Raw genomic sequence first — 14,702 nt, 5'->3', positions numbered from 1 at the left:
CTGAAGCCCATTTCCGCCCCGCTGGTGTCTGTCTTCTTTCTGTCCTCACTGTAATCCATCCTGGGCCATGTCACCACCACCTGCTGCTTCCAGCAGTCTTTCTACTTTCACTCTTGTCTTCCTCAGACCTGCGCTCCCCACCCAGTACTGAGAGTGATTTTCACAAAATCGTATCTCTTAAAAAATATCACGGACATTCAAAAATTATACAGAATACTATAAAAACAGCCATGTCCTCACCACCAGGTTAAGGAATAAAGTATTTTTCTTGAGTCACAAAGCTCAGAAACCTTCACTGGTTTTCCCTTGCTCTTGAGATTAAAATCCTGTGGCCAAGGAGGCCTTCCCTGCCTGGCCTGGGCCCTGCTCCACTGAGCTTCGTCCGCACCCCTCTACTCTGCTCCTGCTGCCCTCCCTTGATTTCCTCTCCTGCACCAGGCTCCTCACTCAGAGCTGGCATGCCTGTTATTCCTCCTGTAGAAACGCCGGCCTGCCACGTGGGTGCAGCTGGCAGTGCCTTCTCATGCTCAAGTCTGTTGCAATGGCACTTCCTCAGGAACGCACCCCCAACCCCCCAAAGCAGGCCGTCCCTGGTCATCCCCCCGCTCACACTGATCCATACTATTTAGCTCTTGGCTTAATGCCTGTCTCTTGTACCAGACTGAGTTCCATGAGGGCAGGACTCCGGCCTTCCCAGGGCCTATTGCAGAGTAACTGCTATAGTACCTGGATGAAGAAAGGTATTAATGAAGTGTCAGCCTTTTGCAACCCCAGTAAAATATGTAACACGTATTCACCTGACAAACATTTACTGAGGGCCTACTATGTATTTGGCTGATCTTTATTTCATTAAAAAAAAAACAAACAGGGACTTCCCTGGTGGTCCAGTGGTAAAGAATCCGCCTTCCAATGCAGGGTACGTGGGTTCGGTCCCTGGTTGGGGAACTAAGATCCCACGTGCTGTGGGGAAACTAAGCCTGTGCGCCACAACTACTGAGCTCGCATGCCACAACTAGAGCCCACAAGCCCTGGAGCTCGCATGCTACAACTAGAGAGAGAAAACCCACACGCCACAACTGGAGAGAAGCCCGCGCGCCACAACTAGAGAGAAACCCAAGCAGACCACGCGCTGTAACGAAAAGATCCCGCGCGTCTCAACTAAGACCTGACGCAGCCAAAATAAAAAAGGGAAAATAAATAAATAAAATAAATATTAAAAAACCCCCCACATCATTTGCCTTAGTAACAATCCGTGCTTCAGTTTCCTTATTTATTAATAATATGGGGATCTGAATACCTACCTTGGGCACGGAAAGACAGAATGAGCTAATGCAGGGACAGGGCTCAACGTGGTGCCTGGCACACACAGCAGCGGGGGCTATGAGGGCCAATATCGGGACAGGCACTGTTTTTTTTTTTTTGTATGCGGGCCTCTCACTGTTGTGGCCTCTCCCATTGCGGAGCACAGGCTCCAGACACGCAGGCTCAGCGGCCATGGCTCACGGGCCCAGCCGCTCTGCGGCATTGTGGGATCTTCCCGGACTGGGGCACGAACCCGCGTCCCCTCATCGGCAGGCAGACTCTCAGCCACTGCGCCACCAGGGAAGCCTGGCACTGGGTTTTATACCAAACAAAACATGGGGATCGCCCAACACTTGCTGGATTTTTCCTGGGCCATGGATAGAATATTCAGTTTCCTAAGCTGCACCAGTTTGTGCTGGCAACACTACTTCTCTGTGCTCCTCAACTTTAGGCTTGGCTATTCATCTGGCAGGATTACAAAAGCAACTTCTCTGGAAGGTGCTGTCTTTCTATCACTGTGGGGGAATTCACTCCACTGGTTGTTAATTCTAGCTGTTGGAGAAGGAAGTAGAGGGGGAAACAAACACATTAAAACAATCTTCTCATACAATTCCATCCAGTCCGCCACTGGAATGTATGGACTGGGTCGGAGCACAAAAATTTATGAAGGTTTCTTTTGGGAAACCCAAATACGTAAGTATTTGAATGATACAGCTGTTGATATCTGGTAGCATTTAAAAACCATTCTGTTGAGAAGCTGCTTTGTTTCCTATCATTGCACGAAATAAGTTGATGGAAAATCCAGAAGCCCATTTTGGCTGCAAATAACAGAAAACTCAATTCAAACAGGAAATGTGTCACTTAACTGAACTAGTCCAGTGGTTGTACAGGCTTCAGGTATGGTCTGATCAAGGCTCTGGCTCTGTTTCTCTGCTGTTCCTTGGCCTTTCTATTCTCCTTGGGTTGGTTTTTGTCCTCAGACTAGCTTCCCTCCTTGTTGCAAAATGTAGCAGTTCTAGACTTCACACTGGCACACCACAACTTAGAGGCCTTCTTGCCCCATACCCCCATCACAGAATGGTCCTGGGCTTCCTTCTGTTCTGATTAGACCAATCTGGATTGTCTTTCTACTCCTGAACAACATACTCTGGCCAGGGAAATACCATGTGTTAGGTGGCTTGGGTTGGGCTGACCATGACTAGACCAATTTTTCTGCCAATGGGTAGTGGGATTGTGTCCCACTTTGGGCTCTATATACAGGAGAGGGGGAAGTGCACGTTGGGAGGCAACTGTACTGTCCAAAAGTTGGGGAAATTTTTAAGGGTGAGCAACAGAGTTTCCCAAAGTAAACCTGAGAAGGGATACTTGAGCCCAGGGATGCATCAAACACTACTACCTCAGCCTGAAATTCCCATCCAGAACACCGTGGGGAAGGCCCTGTTGTTTTCCAATCATGTCCAATTTTACCATCACAGAAATAACCCTGAACCCCAGGAAGGATGAAGAATCTGTTCTGGGACCTCTAATGTATGCTGAGGACATGCCAGCCATTCAATTAGTATATTTTTTAAAGGAAAGAACTAAGGATGTGTTGACCTGTAATCAGAAGGCACTTACTGTCAAATCATTGAAACTTGGTGTCTGACGCATGCAGACATGCACCCACGCACAAGTACACATGTGCTCATAAATAAAAATAAATGATCTAGAAGAACACAAGGGCAATGAAAGACCATGGAAAATTTGGCATCTAAATGGCCCTGGTTTTTGGTTTTAACACAGCACAGCACAGCCACCCTTCCTTGTCTGTGCCTGGTCTATGTGGCCCTGAGTCTACCTCCTGTGACATGGTGACTCATCAGGGCTCAAAGGGTGAAGCAAGGACACCTGTAACACACAGGAACACTGAGTTGGATGTCAGTGCCATGCAAACAAGCATTTCAAACCAGTCTACTCTCAAAGGATGTTGGTGGAAGGCAGGCAGTGCTCTCTTTGAAAGGCAAGTTAATATATCAAATTATTTTAAAAAATGCATATACCTTTACCCCTTGACTCTTCTTATGAACTTATCCCAAAGGCACTGGGCCAGTGACATGGAAAGATGTATGTGCAAGTTACTCACCACAGTGCTACTGAGAGAGCACGGGCTGGGAACCGCCCCAGCGTCACTGATAGAGAACTGGTTGAAGAAACCGTTCCATTCCCACCCTGGAGGACCATGAAGCTGGAAAAGTGCAAGAGGAACTCAAATACTGCTATAAAATGGCCTCCAAGAGAAACTGTTACAGAAAAATGTACGGTATGAGCAAGTGTGCCTGATATACTTCCATTCTCCAAGAAAGAGGGGGTCTGGGAATATACAGATGTATTTACTTATATTAAACTCTGCACACACTTAGGAGTATTAACAAACAGGGTGAGGTAAGGACAGGGTGGAGAGGGCAGGGAGAGAAGTTAGACTTCTCTGAATATAACTTGCTTTGTATATTTGACTTTGGGACCATGTAAATAGTTTATCCTTAGGTACAAAAGCAAAATTTAAATAAAAATAAATTTAAAGAAGCAAGATGAGAAAACTCCCTGGCGGTCCAGTGGTTAGGACTCTGTGCTTTCACTGCTGAGGGCCTGGGTTTGATCCCTGATCCCTGGTCAGGGAACTAAGATCCCACTTACAAGCTGCGTGGTACAGCCAAAAAAAAAAGGAGAAGCAAGATGAAACAAATGAACAATTTTGTTTTATTCTGGCATAATCCCACGGAGAGGAATTGTCTCAGGTGACTGTAAAACATGGTAATTTGTGCATCCAGTAGGATTTAAAAGGACTCTAAGGACAAAAAGAACTATTAAAAAATTCAGTACTCATATTATTAATAATATTCATATTTTTCTGCAACTATTATAGGTAATATAGGATGAAGCAAATAAATAATTGTTACCATTGCTGGGAACTAATATTTCCATTATAAGAGAATAAGACACAAATGTAAAATCAAAGAAGTAAAAACCATGTAATCCTAAATGTGGATTGGAAATATCAGCATGAATTAATTAATGATCTAGTTTCTCTTAAAAATACGTACTTCCTAGCTTTGTTCACTGAAAAGGCCTAGAAACAAACTCAGTAGCAACGAGCCCCAACCCCAACACTAAATGACCAAAAGCCATTTCCCACTGAAGGGAACTGTGGCTCTGGAGAAATGGAGGAAAGTTCAAAATGCACTTAGCACCCTGTCAGAGCAGAAGGCACGGAAATCCATAGTAGAGTCACGTCAAAAGGACATAGCCAAAAAAAAAAAGATGTAGGGAAACTCAAAGAGGCTCTGACTGGCTAAAGATGGTAAAAGGTAAACTTTGAGAATATGAATTGCACAGATTGAAGCCCACGAGTTCATAATGATACTAAAACAGAGCAAAACAAAACAAATCCTGACTCTCTGGTCACCTCTGAAAGGATGGTGACACATTTATTTTGAAAACTGGTAAATAAGGGACTTCCTTGGCAGTCCACTAGTTAAGACTCCATGCTTCCACTGCAGGGGGTGTGGATTTCATCCCTAGTTGGGGAACTAAGATTCCACATGCCACGTGGCATGGCCAAAAAAAATTTTTTTTAATTGGTAAATAAAGGGAAAGAGTCAAGCGTTTATCCTGACTTTCCTGTACACGTTATAACTCAGGGTAATCATAGAGCAGAGGAAGGAAAGTTTCTCTGTAGAGACATATTCTTGGTAACAAATGAAGAAAGAATGTCAGAGTATGGACAGTTTCCAATCCCTAATGTTTTAGTATCATTATGTCTTTCAGTGTATTTGAATGCTGACTGGGTATTAGGTGTGATAATGGTATCATAGTTATGTTTTAAAAAAATCATCTTTTAGAGGTACAAACTGAAATATTTATAAATATGATATCTAGGACTTACTTCAAAATGATGTTAGGGGAGTTAAGTAGAAATGACACAGCTGGGCTCCAAGTTGACTGTGCAGGCTGAATGACACCCACATAGGGGTTCACTACTCTTCCAATTGTTTACATATTTGAAATTTTTTCAGAAAGAGAAGTTGAAAAACCTGACCTCCCCTTCTGATTAACAATTTGACTTCATGGAGTCTATTTAACAGATAGCACTTGAGTTGAACATGTGTTCACTTCACTATGGACAAGGATATTTATTCAGCATTAGTATAGCAGCAAACAAGGGCAAACAACCTAAAAGTCCATCCAATGGGGGCTGGTTAAATCAATTATGGCAAAAATATACAAATAGCTCTAAAAAAGAATAAGGCAGCAACATGTACACATAATATAAGATGATCTCCAAGATTACTGAGTATAGGTTAATATACTTACATAAACCAAAATGTAGAAGTGTGTTAAAAATTAGTGTGTAAGGAAAAAAGATCAACTTACAAATACACAGGATTGGAGATTCGCTGTCTCTGAGGAGGAAAACTGAAGCTTAGAAGACCTTTCACTGTCTATCCTTTTTTACCTTCAGGAAAAAAACCCTTTTTAACCACATGCATGGTCATTATCCACTACATAAAATCAATGAGAAAATCTGAACAAGATGCTCTAGGGTACATGGGCACAGGGGTAGCAGCTAATGAACCACCATTTTGAGTGAGCTGCCACACCTGGCAGGTGCCCCAGGCCCCCTCATTGTCTTGTGCTCAGCCCTTGCTTGGTTTTGGGGGTGCGGTCCCTGCTGCTTCCTTCTAGCACAATCACAGAGCTGTACTGGGGCCCGCTGAGCTTATTTCCGTCTTTTGGAACTGATTCAGAAGGCACTCCTCAATCTGCACTTGAGAAACCAGGGCTGGGAACGTGGCTTGTTACAAAGAACAAATGTTTACAGGTAAATACTGTCAGTTCTGTTGGCATAAAACAGCTTTCTGTGTCTGATTGTGATAGGATTTTCCTCCCCACATTTTACTATTGTATTCTTGACTTCACACTTCTCTATTTTCCACAAAGGGAGGAAGAATGTTCTTTTAATAAGCTTTTTGAAAAATTAGAACCAGGGGTTGAGTTCAAAGAATGAGGTAGCTGTATAATATACTAATACGGGAAAATCTACCATAATAAAAACAATGTTCCAATACCACTGGCATTAAAAAGAAAAAAAAAGATTGAGTAAGATGTATACTCATACACACTGGTTTAAGTAGCCATATCCATGAAAAGTACAAAAAAAACCAGGAACAGCTTCATCTGCGGAGGGTGGCCAAGGGGCCAGGGAGAATGGAAGATTTACTTTAACCTTTTAGAGTGTTTTGGAAAATGACTTACGTGCATTACACCTTTTCAAAAAGTGAATTAATTTAAAAGGTTAAAACATGCCTTAAAAAAAGAGAATTAATTAGTTGTAATTGATTTGTTGAGACTGTGTGTGAAACAATTGATATTTTTCCTTCAGTTTCCTGGTTGGCTTGGTGTGACTTGTAGAAAGCCTGTGGATCTTTGTAGAACAGAATTTCACAACAGTGCATTTTGCTAAGTAATTCCATTTTTGGTTATCAACTATAAGACGGTAAGGAGGCTGGGATTAGCGTTTTCTGTTTTAACTGTTTTATACCTTTCATTTAATGCTACATGGTTTGGTGGCAGGATGCAGTCAAGCAATAATAGTAATGTCTCATATTTACCACACAGCTATTATGGGTCTGGGTCTCAGTTCTTTCCATGTATTAATGTTTAAAATCTTTACAGCAATCACTGATGTAATGTTTCCATCCCTATTTTTTAACCAAGGGAAACACTGAGGCACGAAGAGGTTAAATGACTTGCCCAAGGCCACACCATCAGCAGTGGCAGTGAGGATTCCCACCTCGGCCCTAGGGTACAGAGTCCATGCTCTAACCACTGCCCAGTACAGCCCTTAGGAAGAGGAAGAGCTGCGAGCTGCTGCATATGTGGGCTTCTGCAGACTTCGGAGCTACTGTAACTAGCTCAAGGCCACACATATCCATAAATTCATTACAGAAATGGGTACCTCTGTGTATGTAAGAACTAGCTTGAGCAGCAGTTTGCAGAAAACTCTATAATTGAGTTACTTTTTCTACTTCTTTGTAACAAACGACTCCTAAAGGAATAGGAAGCTTAAATTGAATCTCACCCACCTATATTGTAAAGAAACTACTAACAATTCAGAAAGTTCCCTTATGGCTGTAGATGTATGATTCTACTGTTTTTTCATCAAAATGAACACAGATCTGCTCATCATAAATACTAAAGTTATTACCAACAGGATTTCTGTTACTCCTGGCAAAGAAACCATGAACGAGATAATTACTAAAAAGAGTGCATAAATACCATTTTAAAACACGAGATATAAAGAAAAAAAAAAGGGAGAATTAAATTCTAGGCCTGGAAATTTTCTTTGTATTTTAGAAACCCTCTCTAGAATTAAAGTAGTCATCATGAGAATGGCTACCTTCAAACCAAATGAAGTCTGAGGTAGGACCCTGGCCCACTCACTCATTCAAACCAGCACTTACCCCCTCTAAACTATGCAAACTCGATGAAGCTATAAATCCTTTCCTTAGAAAGATTCACAGGTAATATACTGCATAGAATTTCAGGGAGCTCACAGACCCAGATCAATAACCCCAGAGGCTGAACTGTGGAATTATGGCGTGAGGAACCTCTGCTGCCTGGTCTCGCTGCTCAATTCCTTTGACCTAAATCCTGATAGTCTTTCCACCACAGCTGCTTCACTTCCTGGTGTGGAATCCAAGTGTATAATAAATTCTTATAAAAGGAAGACTGCATAGCAAATCAACATGGGTCTTTAAAATAGTAGTAAATACACCCACTCAGTCAATTATTTCCTATATCAAACTCTGATCTTAAAAGGATTTGCAGGTGGTAACTTCAAACAATTTAAATATAAAGTAAAAAATAATTCCCATTTGAAGTGGCATCCAGGATCAAAGAAAGGAACTATTAAAGAGAAATCGGACAGGCACCTGAATACTAAAGTCTCTGGGTTTAAGTGGTGGTATGTTTGAATTCATAAAACAATGCCAAGGATTCAACTTAATTAGATCAACTACTGAAATAGAAATGAGCTAAAGAGACTTGAAGAGACCAAAGGATAGAGAAAGACCCTGAAAGATTCTCTTGATTAAAATAACTAAAATATTAAATGAAATGTAAAAACTATGTTAAAAAATAAATTATAGGGCTGGCAGGAAAGAGATTAGCAGAGTGATGCTTAAACAAAGTGGAAATAGGAACCTTGAACTTTGGGAAGCACATGGGCACCAAGATGGCTTTGTCTTAAAGGCTTCTTCAAAACCCTGGAGACCTTCCACTTCAGTTTTTATAATTCTCTAGGGGTGCTGGGGAAGGGGATAGAGCCCAGAACCTACTCAAGGCAGGGAATCTATTAGAAAGCTGCCATTTTTTTAAGACCCCAAACTTTATGACATTGCTGAATTATGTAGGCATACCCCCATAGTTCAACCTAATTATAGCAGACCCCAATTACAGCTGGGTATATGGCATTAAAAACAGAATAACCCTGCCATGCAGGAGATGGCAAAGAAGCCTACCTTGACCCTGGCACTGGGTAGAGGGGAGTAAAAAGCTCTTTCCTACGAATTCATTGCTAGGACCTAAACATTTGAGGCTTAATTTCATGATACCTGTATGATGTGAAAAACAGCAAGTGAGGAATTAAAGATTCTATGTTGCTACTGCACCAGTTTACCCAGAAGGGCAAACTCCTATCTTCTCTGGGGAAACTTAACTTCAATCCAGGCTGCAGAGACTCCCCACAGATAAAGATAAAAAGGACAAGTAAAATGGGCAACTCCAAGTAAAATATCACAAAACATACAGAAATGAGAACCAGCAGGAACAACAAAGAAACTCCCAAAGATTTCAGATATTGGGATAACAACCATTTTACCATATTCAAGGAAATAACACTTAAGTTTAAAAAGATTAGGAGGACTTTCCTGGTGGCGCAGTGGTTAAGAATCTGCCTGCCAATGCAGGGAACACAGATTCGATCCCTGGTCTGGGAAGATCCCACATGCCGCGGAGCAACTAAGCCCATGTGCTACAAATACTGAGCCTGTGCTCTAGAGCCCGCGAGCCACAACTACTGAGCCCATGTGCCACAACTGCTGAAGCCCGCATGCCTAGAGCCCGTGCTCCGCAACAAAGCGAAGACACCGTGATGAGAAGCCCGCATGCAGCAACAAAGACCCAAAACGGCCAAAAATAAATAAATAATTTATAATAAATAAAAAATTAGGAGGGAGTAAATGACAACGAAGAATAGCCAAGCAGATTTTGAAATCTAAACAAAACAAAACGTGAAATAAAAATACAGTGATTAAAATTTAAATTCAGTGGATGGATTAGATTAGGCATGACTGAGGAGAAAATTAATAAACTAGAAGACAGAGATGAAGCTATTTTTGAGAATGCAGATCATAAGGACAGAGACTGAAAAAAATGAGAGGTTAAAGAGAAATGGAGGGGCTTCCCTGGTGGCGCAGTGGTTGAGAATCCGCCTGCCGATGCAGGGGACACGGGTTCGTGCCCTGGACCAGGAAGATCCCACGTGCCCCGGAGCAGCTGGGCCCGTGAGCCATGCCCGCTGGGCCTGAGCGTCCTAAGCCTGTGCTCCTTAACGGAAGAGGCCACAGCAGTGAGAGGCCCGCGTACCACAAAAAAAAAAAAAAACACACACACACACAAAAAAAGAGAAATGGAAAGATGAGGTCTAACACATATCTTGCTGTAGATGTCAAAGGAGAATGGGAAGAAGAGCAAAGATAATAACTTTTAACACTAATAATTTAAATTAAATTTGTTAGAGTAACCACTAAAAGAACACTGAGTTATAAAGAACATAACTTCAAATAGAAAAAAAGTGGAGGAAAAGAAAAGCAAAAAGGAGGGGAACCCCCCACCACACGCCCACAAAACCAAAAACTGGGAATCAAGCATGTCAACATGGATAAACCCCTAAAAAAAACATGTTGAAAGAAACCATTTATAGAAGAATACACAGTGTAATTTTCATTACATAAAGTTCAAAAATTGGCAAAATTTAACATATTGTTCAGGGATACAATGAAGAAAACGCAAGGATATGATTATATACACACATTGGAATACATTTAATTACACCCACACACTCAAAAAACATAAATGGCATGGAACACCCTCAGTGAAAAACCCTGGTCTCCTAAAGGATGTTTTGTTAGGATCTGCAGGATGCTTTCCTGATCTACTGTGTCCCATAATGCAATGCTAGGAAATGAAAGCCAGCTAAATAACTCTCAAAGTGCTACCTTGTTTGACTTTCTACCCAAAGAGTACTTAGCTAGTTAGATCTTAGACACGGCATCACAAAGTCTGAAAAGGCTCTAATAGTAGAAGGTTATACTGACATCCTACCGACGCTTACAAGCCTGTAAGTATATAGAATGATAAGCCTCTGCTTCTAACAGAGGCTTTCTGATTTTATTTTACAAATGATGCCTTTTGATACGTTTTTGTTTGAAGGGTTCCACCTGGCAAAAAAAAAAAAGGTTGAACAGCACAGCAGGAATCCTAGCTTCCTGGAGTTGGAAGGGAATGCAGATCACCTTTCTCAAGTCTCAGTATAAATACAACTGAAAACTGTGTGAATCTGAGCAAGATTATGGATTTTAAAAATAATCTTATAAAAGCACATCATGGTGACCAAAATGTGCACTCAATAAGCAATCTGCACGGCAGCAAATTTTAGGATTGCTGGTTTTCTGTCCTCTCTTTAGTCCATCATCATTAGAAATACCCAATGGCCCTAGAACAGCAAAAGGAACACACAGCAAATCTCAAACCAATCTAAGCAAAGCAAAATCCAGCCAACCCCTGCCCTGATCCACCACACTGGATCCGTGCATCTTATTTATCATGTACAGCCTCCCGACCAGGGGATTAAGTCTACAATCTGTTGAAGTCAACTCCAGCTATCCCTTAATCAGAAAGATTAAACCTAAATATGAGAAGGAAGATATTGGTGTTTGTCAGTGGGTCATCAAAATTTGGAAAGTGACTTTATTTTGGTAAATAAAAGGTAGAGAATTTGCCTCCACTAAAGGCTCATGGAGTTGGTGAATGAGAACATTTCCAGCAGATGGCATGTGAACTTCTGCCAACCTCAGCAAGAACATCCTTAATCCCACCCGCTCTCCTGCCACACCTACCTAACTTGCCAGGGTTTTGCTGGAAAGGTCAAGCAGCCAGTCTGTCCCAGAACACAATGACTGGTTCTCTTGTTCACCAGCCCTGAACAACTGGTGTGTGGGCTGGTCATCTCTGGGAGACATGGTATTTGATACTGTGCTAACTGGCTGGCTAGGAGAAAAAAAGAATACACATTTTTTAAGTGGTTCCTTAGCATTTTTTCTACAGTTACATCAAATATACATCTTGGCTGAATGATTATTAAAATTCAGTAGTGGTTACAGCCAAATATCACTGCTAGAGAACTGGTTGTTTGGGACATAAGAATGAATCTGAAATTTATCCAAAAAAATCTGTCTTAAATTATTAAAATTGTCAGAATTTTCCAAAGTAGACACTAGGCAGGAACGATTCTTAGCACCATCAGTTGCTTTACTGCCCCGTGTGGTCAGCATCTGCACATCTGTAAATACTAGGCAGATGCTCACGGTTACCTGAAGCTGTGGAAGAAGTTGTCGTTTGGCTGGCCCTAAAACCAAATTGAGTGCTGCGTCCTAACAGTAAGATAATGACTTTAAAAGCACTTAAAAGACTGTTGCCACACTGATTAATTTCCATTTTGCAGGCTTATAAACTTCTGCTAGCTCAGAGAATATAAAGTGCATCCTTAATTTATCTAGGTTAACAGTCTATTTCCCTACTTAATTATTTCTAACTTTCTTAGTTTTAACTTCTTGGTTAAAAAACTGTGTTTGTAATTAACTGAAGTGCTTTACTTAATCCTATAACATGTACTTCAAATAACTGACAATATACATACCCATAATTCTCACAACTAAAATGCTTACCTGTACTTGAAATTTTTCAGATATTTGCAATAAATCCAAATGTCAGGACTGAATGACTGAAGCTATTGTGCTGATCGGATGGATAGCAGTCACCTCTGTGTTCACACAATCAATCACGTACTAATTCACGAATGCAGAAAATTTAAGTATTCATTCTATTTCTTGGGCTGAGGTTGACGGCACTGATAGTACATCTTCATTTTCACTTTTTTTTTTTAATTAGTTTATTTTTGACTGCCTTCGGTCTTCACTGCTGCACGCAGGCTTTCTCTAGTGGCGGCGAGTGGGTGCTACTCTTCGTTGTGGTGCACGGGCTTCTCATTGCGGTGGCTTCTCTTGTTGCAGAGCACGGGCTCTAGGCACACGGGCTTCAGTAGTTGTGGCTCACGGGCTCTAGAGCACACGCTCAGTAGTTGTGGCACACGGGCTTAGTTGCTCCGTGGCATGTGGGATCTTCCCGGCCCAGGGCTCGAACCCGTGTCCCCTGCATTGGCAGGCGGATTCTTAACCACTGCACCACGAGGGAAGTCCTTCATTTTCACTCTTCATCTGAAGTTCACATACATAATCCAGTAAAGATGAATGAAAATTGACTTTTGCCTGTACTTGTATCAAATTTTCCTAATGTAACTTTTGTGCTGCCATCGATGTAAATCTTGGAAATACTCTTTGGTGTCTTATAACTCTACAGTGAATGCTTATTATGGGTAAGTCAAGTTGTAGGCACTTTTTATGGGTTTAATCTTCACAATTCCACCATTTTACAGGTGAGGAAACTGAAGCCTGGAGCAGATGTCACTTTCTTCTGGTGTAGGCTGATGTGTACATCTGATTTGTAGAACAAAAAAAAGTGAAGAACCATCCTTGCAGATTCAAACTAACTGGTCTGCAAGGCTGAGTGAGCTTTGGGTCTGCCTCCTTAAGAGGTAGGAAATGGCATACAGAACTTGAAATCTCTTTTTTTTTTTTGCTGTGCTGCATGTAATCCCAGTTCCCCGCTAGGGATTGAACCTGCACCCCTGCATTGGAAGTGTGGAGTCTTAACCACTGGACTGCCAGGGAAGTCCCCTCTTATTTTTGAAGGAGCTCTTTAATTTCTACGTAACCACACACGAACAAACACTGCTTCTTTGCCCTCATGCCAATAACCAGCTCTATGCCCTCTCTTCTACTACATTCATGGTAACTTGGATGAGACCCTTACCTTCGAGGGTGTTTCTGCCAAAATAAACCTAACATTTTTCATGTAGCACCTCCCTGCAATGGCTTTCGCCTTTCTCGAGTACCAAGATGCCCACCTTGTCTTAGCTGTACTGGTTGATCTTACATCTTCACTTCCCCACAAACTGAGTTTTCTTTCAACCTTTCATCATGGCTCCACACTGGGAAACTTAGGTTCTCTTCCTTTCCAGCAGTCTAAATCCTGTGCCATCTTCATGGATCAGCAGTCATTTGTTCCCAGCTCCCATGTCTCATATATTCCACTTATGTGTATGTTACTTGAAATGCCTCTAGTCTTATATCAAGGTGCCTGAAGAACAAGATGCTATGTTAGGATCTGCTGTTTACTGCAGATACATGTGGGCAAGCCTAATCCAGTAGGTACAAATCAGTAATTTCTGTGAATGGGTTTAAATGTATTATGTTGACTATCTAGCTACATAAGGATGGCAATACCTGTCTTTCTGAATGGTTTTGTAATGGTGCTATTAACTTGAGAACTGAAATACTTTATAAAATTCTTTAAAAAAAACTAGAATTGAAAAAATTACACTAATAATCGCAACAAATTCATTTCCTAGTTATTTCTTTTGTATCTGCTGAAAATATCTATAGGTATTCTGTATGCAGTCAGTGCTCAGAAATGCTTTGCTAGGGACACCCCTGATAGCGCAGTGGTTAAGACTCCACGCTCCCAATGCAGGGGGCCCGGGTTCGATCCCTGGTCGGGTAAAAGGATCGCACATGCGTGCCGCAATTAAAGAGCTGGCGAGCCGCAACTAAGATCCAGCACAACCAAAGAAGTTAAAAAAAAAAAAGGAGGAAGAAATGTGTAGCTAGCTATGGCTCAGTATCAGGTCATAATAGGGCTACAAACAAAAGGCAGGTGCTACTTAGAACTCAGCCAATTGAGATATTCATACACATGAAACAACTGGGATAAATTATAAGCCAACAAATAGCATATATTTACTGAATACTATTCTGAGCCAGGCATTCTTCTGAACATATCTCATTACTTCATTCAGTGATTCACAATGAGAGGCAGATACTGTCCCTGTTTTATAGCTAGGGACACTGTGGCTCAGCATTTAAGTCACACACTCAAATCACACAGCTAGGGGAGGAGCCAGG

This window comes from Phocoena phocoena, chromosome 13, assembly GCF_963924675.1.
Source record: "Phocoena phocoena chromosome 13, mPhoPho1.1, whole genome shotgun sequence".
NCBI classification, from domain to species: domain Eukaryota; kingdom Metazoa; phylum Chordata; class Mammalia; order Artiodactyla; family Phocoenidae; genus Phocoena; species Phocoena phocoena.
Note: the sequence above shows the minus strand (reverse complement) of the source record.